General features: G+C 36.6%; 1 protein-coding gene across 1 annotated transcript in view; it reads right to left on the minus strand.

Moving 5' to 3' along the window:
* Nucleotides 1–17,145, minus strand: part of RGS5 (regulator of G protein signaling 5) — a 95,064-nt gene that overhangs the window by 77,110 nt on the left and 809 nt on the right. The window lies entirely within an intron of this gene.

The following is a 17,145-nucleotide window of genomic DNA, read 5'->3' on the forward strand; positions in this document are numbered from 1 at the left end:
TATGCTTGTCATGGAATTCTTTGTGTCATAAAAAATCCCAAAGAAGATGATCACAAAATACCTGGAAAGACTTGTATGAAGTGATACAAAGTGAAGTGAACAGAACCAGAGGATGTTGTACATAGTAACAGTAGTAGATGACATCCAACTGTAAATGACTTAACTATTATTAGTAAGACAAGGATCCAGGACAACCCCAATGAAAAAGCCTATCTATGGAAGAAACTAACAGTCTGATTAAGTTAAATTTAATATTTAATTTATTTAGTTAAATAATTAGATGAAATTTATTATTTAAGTAAATTAAAGCACACCATCATTCATTTTATTTCCTCTGTGAATTTTTCTCTCAGGCAAACAATATGTGTCCTGTTTCACAACATGATGAACATGGAAAATACATATAAAATGATACTTGCACAACCTATATCATATTACCTGCCATCTTGGAAAGGGGAGAAAGGTGAGACAGAGAGAACATGAATTGCAAATTTCAGAAAATGACTAAGGTAAATTCTACCAACATTAAATCTGGAAAAATATTTAAAATATATTTAATAAAAGAAAGCACAAAGACCATGATCAGTGTGATAACCAACCACAACTTCAGAGAAATGAGAATGATGCTTCCTTCTTACCTCCTGACATAAAAGTAATAGACTGAAGAGACAGTATAAGGCATCATACATGTAGTCAATACAGAAGTCAGTTTGGATCGATTATGAATAGTCATTATAAGGATTTTGTTGTTGTTTTCCCAAGGGGAAAGGGGAGAGGAAGGAAAGAGAGACGGGAAATAGTTGTTTATTGGAAAGTAATTTAATAGAAGGATTAACCTCGGTGGTTTTCCAATTTTAACATTCTATGAATCTCTAAAGTTTGCTAATTTTCTACTCAGTAGGAAAAGAAGTAATAGGGCCAAAGCAGTTTATAATGACAAGTTGTTTAAGCACTTGCTAAGGACAATCTAATCAGACTGATAAGTAGGTTAAGGTTGAAGGGTACCAGTATGCCAGATATGTTAATGATGCAGAGTCTTGTGTTTGACATGAACTCATAACAGTCTCTGGCTTTACTGGCATATAAGACCCAGTTCCTAACCCTAGCTCCACCACTGATTAGTTATATGATCTTGAGCAATTCATTCTCCAGATTTCAGACTCATCATCTGTAAAATGAAGGAGTTGGATAGAGGGATCTATAAGAGCGCTTGCAGATTTGACGTTCCATGGTCGTCTGTTTCCACATTTCTCTAGCCCATTCATCCATCAAACATTTATTAATGATTTACTGGGTCCAGAGCACTGACTGAGGTTCTGGGAAAGAATGTGGAGAAAGCATCATTTCCTGGAATTTATGGTCTAAACTGGTGAGAAATATAACTGAGCAACTATAATAAATAATAATTCATGATAGTTGTGTTATAGATGAGTATGGCTATGTGCCATGGAAAGGTGACTTCATGGAGAAGATGACATCTGAGTTGGGACTTTAAAAGATGAGTAGTTATTCTAGTTATACAAAATGGTACGAGCAAAGGTGTACAAGTCAGAAAGACATGGTTAGTAGGGTAGTTGGTCTGAAGTACAGAATGCATGGAGGGAACCAGCTAGATGCAAGAGCAACAGGGTGGCACAATGAATAGAATCCTGGGTCTGAAGTCAAGAAGACCTAAGTTTAAATATAGTCTTGGGCACTTACTGTGTGACCCTGGGCAAGTTATTTCCTTTGTTTGTCTCAGTTCCTTCAACTGTAAAATGGGGAGAATAACCACCCTTTGGAAGGATCAGATGAGATAATACCTCTAAGAGGTACTTAACACAGTGCCTGGCACCCAATTGGTATTATGTAAATGTTCATTCTCTTTCCCTCAATCTGAGATAAGCCTGGTAAGAAAAGATACCTGTAGATTGTCATACAACATGGAGTTGTACTAGCCATGATACAGCTCTAAAAAATGAAGGAAACTAGGGTCTGAATAATAGTATCAGACTCTTCCACTAATGTCTCCCTGGTATGGAGGTGACCCTGGACCATCAAGGTAAAAAATTGGGCAAATTCTCCATGGTCTGGAAGGCTGGACCCTCAAGTACAAGCTTGGATAGCTCTTAACATATGCCTGGCAACATACTAGTCTGGAAACCAACCCAGGTTTATAGAGTTTCATTTCCAAATTGACTAAATGGTAATTAAGTTTTTAGCCACAGCAAATTTCATAGTCTACGAAGCTCACCAAAGGGTGGGGAACTTTACTGGTAGAGGTAGAATTGTACAGGAGATTCCTGGAGTATTAAACATTGAAATCAATTAAATTGACTTATAGTCAGAGATGTGCTGATAAATGTTCAATGATTAACTCTCCAGAAAAAAACATACATATGACATACTTTTAAGTTTAAGCTTTATTATTAGCATTTTAAGCTAATTATGCACTTTAAGATGATGAACAAACAATTAGATCAAGCATTGGTTTACATCATTTTCCAAAGTCTGAATATTCACACCAAAAATGTAAGCATCACTTTGGCACACCCCTGTATACAGTTGAAGCTTAAACCCCTAGACTCTCAGTATGAAATACATTTGTCCCAAGATACCAGAGGGGAAAAACAAGGTAGAAGAGGCTAGAGGAAATCTTACTTCTTCATTCCTTCCATCATTATCTATAAGGAGCATACTGCTTTTAAGCATTTCATTCTTTCCTTTGGAATAAGTGCTGATAAGATAAGAAGAGTGGGCTCCATTCCACCCCCTTTTAAACTATAATGACTGCTTCAAAGAAAATCCATTCCTTGGCTCATCCTTGTAGCCTTGAAATCTGAAGCCAAGTGAAGAAGAGCAAACAGCTTCTATGCTTAAAAGTACAAGGTGATGAACACTCCAAACCACGCAAAATGCTGGATGCATGAAATGCTGCAAGGGACCTTTGAGACCATCTACTCTAACCATCTCATTTTGTTGCTCAGATTTTTCAGTTTTGTCTGATTCTTCATGACTCCGTTTGGAGTTTTCTTGGCAAAGAAAATGCAATGGTTTGCCATTTCCTTCTCCAGCTCATTTTACAGATTATGAAACTGAGGCTAACAAGGTAAAGTGGCTTACCCAGGAATCACAGAGCTAGTAAGTGACCAAGGCCAGAACTGAACTCACATTTTTCTGACTGCAGGCTTGACACTCTCCACTGTGACACCCAGCTGCCCTCATTTTACTACCAGGGAAATTGACATCTAACTAGGTTAGATGACTTGCCCACAATCATACATCTAGTTAGTGGCCAAGGTGAGACTCACAATCAGGTCTTAAGATTTCAAATCATCTGCTCTGTTACACCATGATTAGAGAATTACAAGGTAAAAAACTTAAGCCCCACACTAATTTTACAGACTAGGAAACTGAGGTCAGGATAGGTCAGGTGATATTTCTTGTACTTTTAGTTCAATCTACAGCATGCTGTCATGAAGTTAAACATTTTCCTTGTGATCTGTGATGAAAAACTGGAAATCATATAAGGAGCTGATTCAAAATAAAAGATGAAATTCTAGTTTTAACTATCATTCTCCTACCACTTGTCCATTTTAGTTTAGTCTTCATTTTTCTCACCTGTAAAATTAGGGGGTCAAACTTGAACTTCTCTAAGGACCCTTACTGTTCTAACATTCTGTAACTTTTTTCTCCAGAGAGGAAATGAGTTGGTCAGTCAGGCTACCAAGGGTCAGATCCAGAACACAGGGAAAACTCCAGTCCAAGTTCTGGATCAATGATACAAAGCTCATTTGGGGGCAGAGGGGACTAACAGGGGAGATGATTCACCTTTCTTCAGTCTTTATGATAAATTAATGGCCTAGTTTTTCTAAGAACTGTCTGAAATTTTAAAGAAGGGTAGAAAATTGAAGATATCTTATCACTTGACCTCTAGGCTTAATTTGGTTCATGTTCATAATGACTAGCTCTGACTGAATTAATTAATGCTCCTTTCTCTGGATTTCTGTAATTCAAAATAGCATCAAGAATGGTCCCCAAAATGGAATACATGAATTCCCTGGAAATCATTTATCTCAGGATACTCTTGTGGTCATTCTTGGAAATAGAGAATGGATTATGTGAGCAAAGCAATAAACTGCAATGGTAGAGTGGGAAAAAAGTAAAAACAGATCTGATGTTAGAGGACTGTGTTCAAATCTTGACTCTGGTGTCTGGATAACATTGAATTAACTACTTACTTTCTTTATAATATTTCCTCACATCTAAAATGAGAGATATGGATTAGAAGTATCCTTTACAATAGCCTTTAACCTATGGCCCATGATGTTGCTTTTAAAAAATATCTTGATACCTACATTTTATTACTGGTCTTTATTGTATTCATATGTATTTTACTTTATGCATTTAAAATATTATTCAGATGAGAAGTCCAAAGGCTTTGCCAGGCTATCAAAGGGCTTCACAACATAAAAAAGATCAAAATCCTCTATTCTATAGAATCTATTAAATTTGTTTGTTCTTTGGATCCCATTGGTTCTAGGAGAAGTAAGTATAAAGCATTGGAATCCTATAACTTTATGTATCTTAATTGTTAGAAAATGAAAGTGATATTTGGTTTGTTTATGAATTAAGTCTACTTTATGAATTCATGATTATGAATTTAAGTCTATGGCTTTTTGTTAAACAAGTTGAGACAGAGAGACCCAAGAGAAGATCTTGGAATCTAGGAATTCCTAAAACTTACCTGAAGGCTATAGGATATCAGGTTTAGGAAATCATAGAGAACTTGTCTTTAGCTTCCCAGAAACTTTAGAAATCCTCTAGCTCTGCTTCAAAAATGATCAGATTAACTCTATTCTGATCATAGACATTTTTTCACCATTTTAATTTTTTTTATTTTTTAAAATTTTATTTAATTGATTACTTTAGAGCATTTATCCAGGATTACAAAAATCATGTTCTTTCCCTCCCTTCCCCTTAACCCCCTCCCATATCTGATGCACGATTCCACTGGGTTTTACCATTTTAAAATTAAAGGTGATTCCCAGTTTGAGTTCCCTAAAATAATAAAATCATAGATCTCGTACAAAAACACCTTTGAAATATTTATCTACATTTCTAGGGTTTACATAGGTCTTAATATACATTATCTCCTATGAACCTCACAAAAGTAATTGTGAAGTGCTATTATTATCTCCATTTTTTAGATAAAGTAAGGTTCATAGAGATTAGTGACTATTATCTGGTCATATACTCTAGTTTCTAAGGCAGTATTCTAACCTATATCTTCTAGTCCAGAATACTGGACTATCTGGACTTTCACTGTAGTGAAAGGAATTAAACCAATCAGTCTTGTGTAGCAAAACCTCCTTTTAGATTCAGATTGGGAATGATGTCCTGATGAGGAAGAACAATTACGAGGCACTGAAAGATATTTTTTGAAAAACTAGGAGTTCAACCCTCCAAGCTATCCCTCAGTGGTACTGAGAAGAGGACAATAAGTTGAGGCAATCAAGACCTCACTGTACCACTAGGATAGTTTTGGTAAGGGAGGATCTTCTTCTCTAGTGACTCATACTTGAACAGGGAGGAATTTCCTTTGGGGAATGGAGCTTGGCATTTGATCTCTCCCAAAGGTTCAGCATCATTTTCTGACCATACAGAAGTGTCCTTCCTAGGAGGTACACAATCAGGGTTTACAATCTACTATCAATACTACTCAATGCTAGACTGTTGTTTTTCCTTTCTTTAGTTTGTAGGGTAAGAAGGGAGAGGAGAGCTTGCTTTAGTTTTAATGTGAAAAGACTGAACATTTTTCAGACTATTATTTTCCATTAACTGAATAATTTATAAGCCCATCCTTCATCCCTTGTATACCTTGGATATATACCACAAATAGATAATAAGGTCAGTCCAGAGTGAAACAAGTGGAAGCATCTGGGTTGCATTACCCTTTGGAGATTGTAGAATTTTAATGGCTCCAAATATGTCTCTGAAATGAAATTCCATTCATTCAATCCCAATATTGAACCGGTGTTAATTTACAGTTTTGAGTGACGAAACATAATTAGTGGTATGCTAGTAAATGTTTAGTAACGGTCTCTATTATAAAAAGTACACATTGAATATTTTGAATCTTGATCTGCATTATTAATGTTTTTATCACTTTCATAAGTCTAGACAATTAATAAAATATAGACAAAGCTCGAAGTTATAGCATCTGGCAGTTTCCAAGATGTAAATGCTCAGACTAAAAATTTTAATGATTGGCTCTCTGGGCTGGTTTGAGCTGGCTCCAGCACACTTTTAATAATAATTAACACCCAAAAAGCAATGGAAAGGCACAGGATAAATGTGTACAAAACACAGCACATAAATAAAGACTTTCAAAGGACATTTGTAAAGATATTTATTATCAAAGGAATGCATGATATTATAATTATGTGGATATATATCAGCTAGGTAGCCTGGTGGCTAGAGAGCCAGCCAAAGAGTTAGGAGGACCTAAGTTCAAATACAGTCTCAGAGATAGCAATTTGAGGGTATCCTTTGTAGCCAAAGTTACCCAGAGGGTGAGCAGACACAGATAAGTGACATTTTTCATCATGGAGGGGGGGGTATTGACAATAATTAAATCATGAATTCATCTGAGTATGTAAGTAATGATACATGAAATATTTACATTTTTATTTAAATAAAACTGGTTTTCTGGTAGAGGCAAGTGAATGGGAGAGAAAAAGGCAGAAGCACAAAGGAATACAGAAAGACTAACTCAAGAAATAATATAGCTTGAAGGTAGATACCATAGGACTCATCTAAGAGGTTCTCCCTCCATTTTAACCAGGAGTTCTTAGCCCTGAGCCTGTGAACTAAAAAACCCTCTTATTTTAATAATTGCATTTCAATATAATTTGTTTCCTTTGTAAAAGTACTTATTCTATTTTATTCACTGAAAATTACTCTGAAAGGATTCATTCATTTTCTTCAACAGATTACCACAGAGTTCTATGACACAGTCTTAAACATTTTTTTTCTAGGTCCAGAAAACAGTTGAGGTAAGTCTATAATAGGAGGGGGAGAGGCCAAGTTGCATTTGAGTAACTACACAATGTTTTCAATGATCCCTGGCTGTCCCCAACCATCAAAACACATCTTCTCACACACATCCTCCCTTTCATGCTATGGTTCTAGGAATCATGAACAGCACTCCAATGCCAAGAAGAATCAAAATTGCTCATGACTCAAAGAGTGACAAAGAAGTTCATGGTGGGTATAAGGAGGTCACATCTTATTATCTGTATAGATGAAATGACAAATTCATTGTGTCAACCAAATTCGGTGAGCAGGGGAATGGAATGAGGAGTCTAAACTCCCATCTTTGCAGAGATCACACAGACTGTTTTATCTTGTTCTATAATGGTTAAGATGGGGTACTATTAAATAGATGTGACTGATTCCATTAGCTACACATGGATTATCCAATCTCTGCCCCTGCCATACCTTCAGGAATCTTGGACTTTTCTATGTCATGGTACTAAAAAAAAAAGAATACATTTTTAAAAAGCATTTATTGAGAACTTACTATGAGCCCAACACCATGCTAACCCTTGGGGGCACAAAAACAAAAGCAAAGATAATCTCTACCCTCAAGGAATTTATATTCTAAAGGAGAAAACTACATGCATTTCAAGAGTAGTGGCCAAGGAGAGGCACTTTGGCCTGGAAAGTTACTGAGTAAGGCTGTAGGAGAGTAAAATGAAATATCCCCTGTGTGATCATGGGTTAAGTTGATTTGATCATGGTTTTCTAGTTATAGAGGCTCATGATGATTTTGGGGGTGGGAGGAAATAGCAGAGTTCCATTGCCAAGGCAGTGGAAGAAATAGCCAGACAGCAGGGAGTGAATTGAAGCATGGAATCTGGGTTTTCCTGAAATAATCTGAGAGAGGAAGTTGCCAGTCAACAGGACAGAGGCAAAAGTGCAAAACTTCCTCTCTGGAATGGTCTCTGCTGGGGAAGGTGAAGTAGTGGGCATCTGCCCTTGTCCTTCTCCTCCTCTTCCCTCTCCAGAAAAACACAATGGTTGCAAAGATGAGCTCATAATGTTCAACAACTGGCTGTGGTGGAGGAGGTTATATATACTGACCAAATACTATTAAGTTTAATCTACATTATTAATATTTCCATCACTTTCTTAAGTCTAGACGATCAATAAAACAATAAGCAAGATTATAATGATGATCCACCGTCAAAGACTTAGATACTATGATCAAAATGGTCCAAGATCATTTCAAAGGATTCAGGATGAAAGATCGTATCTACCTCCAGAGAGAATTGATGAATTCTGAGTGCATATTATTTTTCATTTTCTTTTTTTTAACATGACTAGCATAGAAATATGTTTTGCGTAAGGGAAAATATTTATAGAGAATTTCCCTTAAAATAATTTTGTGAGGTTGGTAGTATGAGTATTTTTATACCCACTTTTATAGATGAGGAAGATGAGACCTAAAGAAGCAAATTTGCCAAGGACTAAGCAGTTTTGAGGTTGAGCTGCCCCCTCAAGTGTTTCAGCACCAAGGATAGAGATTTTTCTTAGGTACTACAGAACACATCCCTTTCACTAAAAAGGTGAAGAAGGTTCCCACCAGCCTGCCTTTGCACTGATCCTGCTCTCTCTACCAATGGACTGCTCCTATGACATATCATTTAATCTTAAAAGAGTTGCAACCCTGACTAAATCATTTCCCCCACTTCCTTTGGATTTTTCAAAGGAAAAAAAAAGCAAAAGCAAACACAATAGATTACTATCAGGGCTGATATATACAGATACAAACAACAGATCCCTCAATTACTAGAATAAGACAAATCCAGTCCAATGTGACACACCAACTTCTACTACCTCATCAAAGTTATTAACCATCTACACTTAAAAAACTGACTTCTTCAAGACTGGGAGTTTCTGCTGAGGAATTGTCTCTCCTGGTGCAGAATCTTTACTTTCTTTAACAATAATTAACATTTATATAGCAATTTAAAGTCTGAAAAGTGCTTTATAAATAATATTTCATTTGATCCTTATAATAGCCATGGGATATTAATGCTTTTATTATCTATCTTTTACAAATGAGGAAAATAGAAGCAGACAGAGGGTAAATGATTTGCCCAGGGACACACAGCAAGTATCTGAATATGGATTTGAACTCAAGTCTTCCTGACTTCAGGTCCAAAATTCTATTCACTGAATACTTAGTTGCCTACATATAAGCTGCAGTTTACTTTCAGAGTTTCTTGGTGACACTGAGAGATTGGAAGTGACGTGAGAGGAAGGACTTGAACACAGGTCTTCCAACTCTGAGGTCAGCTCTCTAGTCACTTAGTATTTCTCATCTAAACTATATAATTCTGAAGGTCAGAATAATGTTCCTGAGACACCATGAGATTCTGAAGCAATCAATCCCTTTCATTATATTTCATTATATCTTGCCTAATTAAGGCAAGAAATTGAACTGATTTATCAAAAAGTTTTGTCCAATGAGAACAATAGAGATGGGGAATTTATAATCAGGCCAGGCTCAATGGAAAGTCAGCAGTTTAACTCATTGGGAACTTGGATCACAGACCATATTGGGGGAGTAAGGAAAACAACTAGAACAAAGAGATGGGGTGTGCTTAGTGGAGGTGAAAGCAGAGGAAAAGGCAGATGCTTGTAGCTGAGGAGTCTGCCAAAACCATGGCAGAGATGGCAAGGTGAAAGTGGGAGGCTATGGAGCCGATGAAGATATGGGGGGAAATGTCGAAACACAATCTGTTTCAACACTTATCACATGGGGGTGGTACATAACCGGAAGACAGGGCTGTAAAGCCTTGTTGTTCCCAAAGTATCACTCCTTGGCATCTTTACCTCCCCCAATGTTGTTCCCAAAGTATCACTCCTTGGCATCTTTACCTCCCCCAAACTATCTATAACATAATCTTTACACAATCTAGACAGGATGTTCTTGGGGTGGAGGCGTCCATGGAGAGAGTAGACTTGGCTAGAACATATGGGGCCCTGCACAGTAACTGCTTAAAAGGGTCCCCAATCCACAGTGATGAAATGAAACCAGGATAAGGAGTTTTCTGAAATTGCTGAGTGGGAGACCTGAGGAGAGCAGGGATTGCTTCCTTTTTAATGGAGTAGTTTGCTTGAATTTTGCCACTATTTTTGTTCTGTTATTGAGTACTACACTAACAGATGTACAAAATTAGTATGATCAAAATGCAGTGGTAAAGAGGGGGGACTCCAAAACAATAGCTCCTTTTGGCTCAAGTCCTAGGAGCTATTTGAAAGCGTAAAGGATGCTGTCAACTGTTAGATATTCCACAAAGGTATGTCCAAACATAAGAATAAGAAGGGACTTCAGAGGCTAGTTGTTCAACCTCTCTTTGAAAGAGATGAGAAAAGTAAGGTCCAGAGAGAATGAGTGATTTGCCCAAAGTCACAAGGGAAATAGACTTAGAGGTAGAATTCAAACTCAAGAACTTTGGCTCCCACTTAACTGAGCTGCTTCAATGTTTTTTGAATTAAAAAAATCCTATTTATGAAAATATTCTGTTTTTATATAAAACTAAATGTTTTTCAAAATTCCTTTCTCTAGTTACTAGGGCTGAATGCTGAATACACTGTGGACATCTGCTCATTGTCTGATTGTTTTTGCTTGATGGTTTTCCTTTGTTATGAGGGAGGAATCAATAGAGGGGGTGGAAGATGAGGGATTGGTAACAAACCTGGGATTTCACTGCTATAGGGCACTCTAATGAAGAAACTCCCTCAACAAATGTAAATGCAGGACAGCCATCAGCCTTCTCTGTAATTTATAAGTGACTTAGAGAGAGAAGTCAGACCAGGGATAACTCACCTGGGGTGGGCAAAGGATTTGAGACTCCACTTTGACCACTGCTTTATCCTGCATTTCTCCTGTGAAATTCATGATGTGGATGCCTGTACCCAGCAGTCATGCTCATAATATTATATTTTTATATATTATATAAAATATTTAACATTAATCTAATTTAGTAATTAATATTAGTGTTCTAAATATATTTAAATATTATCTTACATATTGCTTTCAAAATCAAAGACCCCCCAAAAGTTACATTTTTACTGGAAACCTTTCTTAAATTCTAATTCTTTTTCCCTTGTTAATTATTTCCTTTTTATTTGGCATATGTTGTTGTTCAGTTGTATCTGACTCTTTCTGACTCCATTTAAGGTTTTCTTGGCAAAGATACAGGAACAGCTGACTCTTTCCTCCTCTAGCCATTTTACAGATGAGGAAACTAAGGCAATTAAGGCTGAATGACTTGGCCTGGGCCTCACAGTGAGTAAGTGTCCGAATCTGGATCTGAACTCAGGTCTTCCTGATGCCAGGCCAGGCGCTCTATCCACTCTACTACCTATGTGCCCTATTTAATATATAGCTTACTTTGTTTATAATTGTTTCCATGCTCCTTTCCATCCCTCCTGTTTGACTGTTAGTTCCTTGACAGAAGGAACTGTCTTTTGTCTCTTTTTGTATCTCTGTGTAACTCTTAGCCCAGTGCCTACCACACAGTAGGTGCTTAGTAAATATTTATTGATTGATTAAACTTCCCAATAGGCAAGTACAGGTCTGCCACACATAATACTATCCTAACATTTTATTTCAAACAAAACAACCAAACAAACAAACAAAAAAACAACCAAAAAACCCTCTAAGATCTCCATTAAGAATTTTTTTTGTCATCTTCATAATTCCTCTTTCTTTTTATGTTCTGTAGCAATTTTTGTCCTATTTCTTCTCCCAAAATTTTCCATGCCAATAACTGTACTAAATACAGTAGAGATCACACACACAGTTTCACAGTGGTCTGGTCATAACACAGCCAGTACAATGATCCAGGAGAAAGGAGGGTTTAACTGGAAATCACCCTCGATTTGGTAGTCTGGAGATCAGAGTTCAGATTCTTCCACATTCTTATTATGTGACCTTGAACAAATCACTTGTCTCTCATTGCTTCGGAAAACAACCTAAGTCTAGAAGTTGCAGATCTGAATCACTGGAAGGATACACATAGAGGTACACAATGATTATAGAGCCCCTGACCTGGAGTTAGGAAGATGTGAGTATAAGTGTGACCTCAGATTATTACTAGCTGTGTGTCCCTGGGCAAGTCATTTATCCCTGCCTGCCTCAGTTTTTTCATCTGTAAAATGAAGATAATTATAACACCTCTCTTCCACATTTGTTGTGAGGATAAAATGTGATAACTGTTAAGGTGCTTTGAAAATTGTAAAGTCCTGTGTAAATGCTAGTTGTTGTTGTTACTATCATTATTACTATTATATATGTCATTGGGGAATTAATTCCCTGTATATATGAAATCACAGGTCTGGACAAACCAAAAAAAAAATCTGAACTCAATTCCATTGCTATATGCTGGGCCTGAAACTAACCTCCTCCCAACAACCCTACATGCTTGATCAGGTCTCCTTCCTGAATTCCAGGACCAAGACCCTTGTCTGTTCTAGCTCTGGTTCTGATTACCCAGGAGGCTATAGCATAGCCTGACTCCGAGGGTACTTTTGAAAAGATTTTTTGGCAAGGGGAGGGGTTGGAAGGGAGGCCATAATCAAAATTCCCTCTTGCTGACATCAACATCAATTCATCTCCAACTTAAGACGTGATTGTTAGAAGCTGGACTCCAAAGCCAGGCTATTACAAATACAATTTTTTTTTTCTGACGCTGACTCCTTTGGTAATAGCTGCTAAATTCATTGTTGTTTTTATTTTTTATTTTACTTTATGTGAAACCATGAAAAATAAAACTTTCCTGCTTATATTTATCCTGAGTCACTTTTGTTTTGAGAAACTTATTAAAGGCTTGCTGAACTTGAAAGCCAGGAAGACTTGTGTTCGAATACTACCTGAGACACTCTCTATTCAACTCTGGATTGGATAAGTTTCTAAACCTCTCAGGGCTTCAATTCTTTATCTATAAAGAGAGAATGTTGGGCCGTGATCTCTGTGATCCTTTCTAACTCTAAATCTATGATCTTAAGACTGCTAAGCTCTTTTTTGCAAAGATATAGACTGTAGATGCAGAATGAGGCATCTGCTGTAAGAAAACAAATTTTGTTGGGTGGTTTTTCACTAATTACATGATGCCCCTAAATTATTAGGGTAATTTTAAACTTCTCAAAGAATTTTGGAATACTCAGTATACTTTGTTATGAGGGAGTTTCTACTGAGGAGTGAAGGGATAGTAGGGAAGAAATGGGGAGGGATAGTCATTAGAAAATGGCGGCAGTGTGAAACAATAGTTTAAAAATTATGAATTGATAATACATAATCATATTCTATTATATCTCAAATTGTCTCTTAAAACCAGTTCTAAAAAGTTGGCAATTCTGAGGAAAAACAGCCCAGCCAACTGTTTACACTTAAGCTTCCTGGTTATAAGGTAGCCCCTGTTCTCCTTGGCCCCCTATCTTTCTAGTCTTCTGAGACCTTACTCTCCTAAATATACTGTTATCCAATGATAATGGCCTCCTCACATTAGAGCTCTCTTCTACCTGCCTTTTAACTAGCTGTCCTCTATGGCAGGAATGCTCTCCATCATCTCCAATCTTAGGCTTCCTTCAAATGCCATTAAAATTCTACCTTCCACAAAAAGCCTTTCCCAGTCCTCCTTAGTCTTAGTGACTGACTTCCTTCTGAGATTATTTCCAATTTACCTTGCATATATCTTTTTTTTTTACAAGTTTCTTTTCACATTTATTAGACTTCGAGCTCCTAGGAGCTAAGAATGTATGTCTTAGTCTTACAAAACAGAATCCCAGAATGTTAATGCTAGAATTTAGATATCGTGTAGCCCAACACATTAATTTTACAGAGAAGGAAACTTGAAGATCCTACAGCCTAAGGTCACTCAGATAGTAAATTATTATTCAGTCATTTCAGTCAAGTTTCATTTTTGTGACCCTGTTTGAGGTTTTCCTTGGCAAAGGTAGTAGAGTGGTTTGCCATTTCCTTCTCCAACTCATTTTGCAGATAAGGAAATTGAGGCAAACAGGGCTAAGGCCAGGGTCACACAGCTAGTGTCTTAAGTCAGATTTGAACTTAGGAAAATGAGTCTTCCTGATTCTAAGCCCTATGCTTTCTTTATCCACTGTGCCACCTAGTGTCTGCTCAATATATTATAGGACCAACACTAAAACTCAGGTTTACTGATTTTATTAATTGCACAGTCTTCACTCCTTATGCTTTTTCTGTGATTAAGCCAGAAAGAACTGAAAGCATTATTTCACACAATGACCTTATTTTACATAGCTTCTCCTCTATAAAGTGAGGTCTAAAGAGGGTACCGTATAACTTCTAATTCCTGTCCTTTTTATATCACAAAAAATTTCCAAACTAAAAACAAACAAAAAAAACCCTGCCATATTCTATGAGAATAAAAATGATAGCTAATATTTGCAAAGGTTTTCTAAACAAGAAACCTGTGAAATAGTCATCTCAGGTATGATTGTATGTTTAAGGAAACTCACATTCAGAGAATTTGTCCAGGGGTCACATAAACTGATGTCAGAGGTGAGATTCTAGGTGTGCTAAGATTAAAAATACAGCATTCTTCACAATACTACCATCATTTAATTTCTAATGGGCAAAGGGAAATAGCTATTTAAAGTCACCCTAAAGTGAATTTGCAACTGGAGGAGCTGTGTTCAAATCCTTATTCTGTTCCTTGTGTAACCTCAGAAAGTCATTTAACTTTTTATATCTTGAGGTTTTTCCATCTGCAAAATGAGAAAGTTGAGCCAGATGACATTTAAGATGTCCACCTCTAAAACCTATGCTTCTAGGAAGTATATTATATCAGTAAAGGCAGGAATTTGAATAGGCTTAATGTAATAAATGTAACAGCATAGACTCTCTCAACCTTGGAAATGAAATTCCACATGCTTGAGTCAAGTTGTCCACCAACTTAAAAGGGTGATACCAGCAATACAAAATGAAAAAAAAAACAAACTGCCCTATTTATTTCTCTTAGAGAGGTGAAGGTTAGCAGTGATATCCAGGATTAGAACCAAATACTCCTGACTCAGCCCAAGCTTAGGTAGTAAACTACAAAGTCTGATTGCCACCTCTTGCTCATTTAAGAAGGACACATAGGTACTAATGTTTTTATTAATTTTAAAAATCAACTAATAATATAATTTGGGGGGTCAAAAGCATCAAAATGTATCAGAATAAGTATTGAGATGTGGACATATTTCATTTTAAACTTCAGTGAAATGAACAAATTTGACTGGAAATAAATTGATCCATTAATCTGTCAATCCTCCAAGAACTGGCAAGAAAGTCCCTTGACTTTGATGCATACTTTGACACAATCAGAAAGGTTCAAATATAGATCTTTTTTACTTAACTTAACTTTACTTTACTTTACTTATTTATACCAAAGCTGCCACTCATATTACTTTATCACTTTTAAAAGAGGTCATAATGTTGCTTTGAGAAAAATAATTTTAAAAGTTGATCTCTTAGGATGGAAAGAATTGTTTATCTATTAAGCATTTAATAATTTAAATTATAAGAATAATTTAGTAATCATATAAAGAATGCTTTAATAATTTAAAGCACTGAATGTCAAATCATTTGCACCATTACATAATTTTGCATAAACATGGTCTAGGCATTTATCATTGCTGTTATGTTGTGTCTTGATCATGTATCATTCCCTATAAACAATTAGGGATGCAGCTACTTTATCAAAAGCAAAATTCAGGACCTAAGGAGTGGGAAAAATCCACCAACATATTGCAGTCTGTTGGGATGAGATGGGACTGTTGGGTTAAAATTTCTAGGAGTTCAATATTGCATTCCTGCTTTTTAATTATCTCTGAATACTGGCAATTCCTGACATTCCCCATCAGAATATTATACAGGCAAAAAGGCCCCAAGCAAGTCTGGAGGTGTGCATGGCTGCATTTACCTGAGAAAATATGCCAGCTAAGTAAACTGTCTCTGTGTCCACTTGGCCTTTCACCTGCTTCAGTAGCCTATGCTATCTAAGAGTGATGGCTAATATACTATTCGAGCTTACTGCTGCAGATTTAGTTCAAGGTCCCTCCATTCCAAAGCTGCCTTTCCAACCAATTCTGTTTGAAAATCAGCATCAAAACCAGGATGCCCAACTTCCATTGGGTTCTACACCAAGGATTTCCTCTGGCCAAAGGATTGACCTCTTCTTGAAACTTCCCTCTCTTTGGTCTTTAAGGAGAATAACTCTATTTTGTAAAGGCTTCATGGACACAAAGAACAATGACCCACTATCTGATTTGCCCTTCACAACAACTCTGAAGGGAAGATAATGACACTACCTCTACATGGCACTATTCTCATATTGAAACAGTGAAGGACTCATTGGACAGATAATAGACTCAACAGGTTCTTAGAGCTACCTCAGTAGTCTTCTAGTTCAACCTGTATCCGACTGAGAATGTTTTCTATCATATGTAACAGATGATCATAAAATCTTTGTTGGAAGATCTCCAGTGAGGGAGAATCTTACTTTCTCACATTTAACTTGGATAAATTTTAATTGTTAATTAGTTTGCCCTAACAGCGAATCTGAATGTGAGAAGCACCTCACTCTCTCACATTTAACTTGGATAAACTCTAATTGTTAGGAAGTTTTCCCTAAAAGCAAATCTGAATGAGAGAAGAGCTCCACTCTCAGCCATTTAACTTGAATGAGCTCTAATTGTTAGGAAGTTTGTTCTTAAATCAAATTTAAATTAGAGAAGGGGAACCCTACTCTCATTTGACATGGATAAACTCATAAGTTTTCTTTATATCAAAACTAAAAGAGAAATGAGGAATCCTACTCTCTCCCATTCAATTTTTGGGCAAGATAAGTTTGTTAGGAAATTTCCCCTTATTTCAAAACTAAAAGAGAGAGGGAGAATCACACTTTTTCCCATTCAACTTTTGGGTAAACAGTTTGCTAAGAAATTTTCCCTTAGGAGAAATTAAATGAGGTAGCTCAGGTACAGACTAATTGTGACTTGCCCAAGATCATGCATCTACCTGCTAAAAAAGCTGGAAATTACTAAAGAAACAATAGGGGTGGCATG

The sequence above is a fragment of the Monodelphis domestica genome, chromosome 2 (assembly GCF_027887165.1).
Source record: "Monodelphis domestica isolate mMonDom1 chromosome 2, mMonDom1.pri, whole genome shotgun sequence".
Classification (NCBI taxonomy): domain Eukaryota; kingdom Metazoa; phylum Chordata; class Mammalia; order Didelphimorphia; family Didelphidae; genus Monodelphis; species Monodelphis domestica.